The following is a 2,500-nucleotide window of genomic DNA, read 5'->3' as shown; positions in this document are numbered from 1 at the left end:
AAATGTTGCTGCATGCGCGAGCAGGCATGCATGCAGGTATGCCTTTGCCAGGGAGATACATGGGTTTTAAAATATCCCACTTGGTTTTATATAGAACCTGGTGGTTAAATAGAAAATGTTGCTGCTTGGGTACATTTTATTGCCCTTCCCTTCCACACCCCTTATGCTGTCTTCCATTCCCCCCCCCCAAACATACTGCCTTCTCGTTTCCTCTCCTCATGCTGCCTTCTCGTTTCCTCCCCTCACGCTGCCTTCCCGTTTCCTCCCCTCATGCTGCTTTCCCGTTCCCTCCCCTCACGCTGCCTTCCCATTCTCTTCCCTCATGCTGCCTTCCTTTCCCATCATGTTGCTTTCACTCCACCACCCCTCATGTTTATCCCCTCCCCCTCTCCACCCCCTCCCCTCCATGGACATCTCTCGGCAGTCTCCACGTGCTGTTTTAACGTACCCCATCTCATTCAATCCATTGCTACCCCCCCTCCATAAGTCTCACGACCAAATGCAATTCCAGAACCCCTCCCCTCAAGCTTACCTCTTCACAAACCCCTCCCCCGACACAATTTCCCCCCTCTTCTCTCCCCCGTCCTCCTCACTCCCAAAACCCCTCCAGGAGTGTACAGCGACGTTTGGTGAGGAATCATTGTCCTACCCCCCCTTCCTCACTCTTCCCCCCATCCTAGCTCCCCCTTTCTAACCACTCTTCACTTCCCGACCCTCCGCACTCCTCACTCCCCCTTGCTCCCCCCACATTCACACCTTCCTCCCCCTCTCCGTCCTCCCCCTCTCCGTCCTTCCCCCTCTCCGTCCTCCCCCTCTCCGTCCTCCCCCCTCTCCGTCCTCCACCCTCTCCGTCCTCCACCCTCTCCGTCCTCCACCCTCTCCGTCCTCCACCCTCTCCGTCCTCCACCCTCTCCCACCTCCTTCCCCTCCTCCCTTCCCTCCCCCCTCCCTGTCCTCTCTCCTTCCCTCCCCCTCCCCCGTCCTCTCTCCTTCCGCTCCCTCCTCTCCCTCTTTAACCCCTCCCCCACCCCTATAAATATTCTTGTCAGCAAAGCGACAGGTTGGTATTTGCATATCGATGTGTGTGTGTGTGTGTGTGTGTGTGTGTGTGTGTGTGTGTGTGTGTGTGTGTGTGTGTGTGTGTGTGTGTGTGTGTGTGTGTGTGTGTGTGTGTGTGTGTGTATATATATATTTATATACACACACACACACACACACACACACACACACACACACACACACACACACACACACACACACACACACACACACACACACACACACACACACACTGATGAGCCAAAACATTATGACCGCCTGCCGAAAACACCGTTGGTCCTTCGTGTGCCGCCAAAACAGCGCCTACCCGCTGAGGCATGGACTCCACAAGACCCGTGAAAGTGTCCTGTGGTATCTGGCACCAAAACATCAGAAACAGATCCTTCAAGTCCTGTAAGTTGTGAGGTGGAGCCACCGTGGATCGGACTTGTCGGTCCAGCACATCCCACAGATGCTCAATCGGATTGAGATCTGGAGAATTTGGAGGCCAGGGCAACACCGTGAACACTTCATGTTCCTCAAACCATTCCTGAACAATGTGTGCAGTGTGGCAGGCTGCATTTTCCTTCCACATGAATAGCTGGACCCAGGGTTTCACAGCAGAACATTGCCCAGAGCATCACATTTCCTCCACCGGCTTGTCGGCTTCCCACAGTGTATCCTGGTGCCATCACTTCCCCAAGTAAACAGCGCACATGTACACGGCCATCCACGTGATCAAAAATAAAACAGGACGCATCGGACCAGGCGATCTTCTTCCACTGCTCCAAGGTCCAGTTCCGACGCTCGCGTGTCCATTGTAGGCACTTTTGATGGTGGACAGGGGTCATCATGGGCACTCTGACTAGTCTGCAGCTACGCAGCCCCATACGCAGCAGGGTGTGATGCACTGTGGATTGTGACATTCCTCCCGTGACCACCATTAAAATTTTCTGTGACTTGTGCCACAGTAGACCTTCTGTTGGTTCGGACCAGAAGGGATAGCCTTCGTTGCCCTCGTGCATTAATGAGCCTTGGGCGCCCAACATCCTGTCTCCAGTTTGTGGTTTGTCCCTTCTCGGACCACTGTCGGTAAGTCCTCACCACTGCTGACCGGGAGCACCCCACAAGCCTTGCCATTTCAGAGATGCTCTGACCCAGTCGACTGGCCATAACAATTTGGCCCTTGTCAAAGTTGCTCAGGAATTTACTGCTGCCCATTTCTCCTGCATCCAACACATCAACTTGAAGAACTGACTGTTCACTTGCTGCCGAATATATCCCTTCCCTTGACAGGTGCCATTGTAACAAGATAATCAATGTTATTCACTTCACCTGTCAGTGGTCGTAATGTTTTGGCTCATCAGAGTATATATAGTGTGTGTGTATGTACATATATATATATATCTCCCATACAGAATGTGGTACTTATCGAGATGATATGAACATTGCTAGGATAACG

The 2,500-nt window shown here is 52.8% G+C and overlaps 1 protein-coding gene across 7 annotated transcripts in view; it reads left to right on the top strand.

Annotated features, from left to right (window-relative positions):
- Positions 1–2,500, top strand: part of LOC147034156 (CMP-N-acetylneuraminate-beta-galactosamide-alpha-2,3-sialyltransferase 2-like) — a 93,001-nt gene that overhangs the window by 57,809 nt on the left and 32,692 nt on the right. The gene's annotated exons all lie outside the window — the stretch shown is intronic.

The sequence above is a fragment of the Eptatretus burgeri genome, chromosome 1 (assembly GCF_056783735.1).
Source record: "Eptatretus burgeri isolate ZD-2024b chromosome 1, Ebu_testis_v1, whole genome shotgun sequence".
Taxonomy (NCBI): Eukaryota; Metazoa; Chordata; class Myxini; order Myxiniformes; family Myxinidae; genus Eptatretus; species Eptatretus burgeri.
The sequence above is the reverse complement of the archived record's forward strand: the minus strand, read 5'-3'. Positions and strand labels throughout refer to the sequence as shown.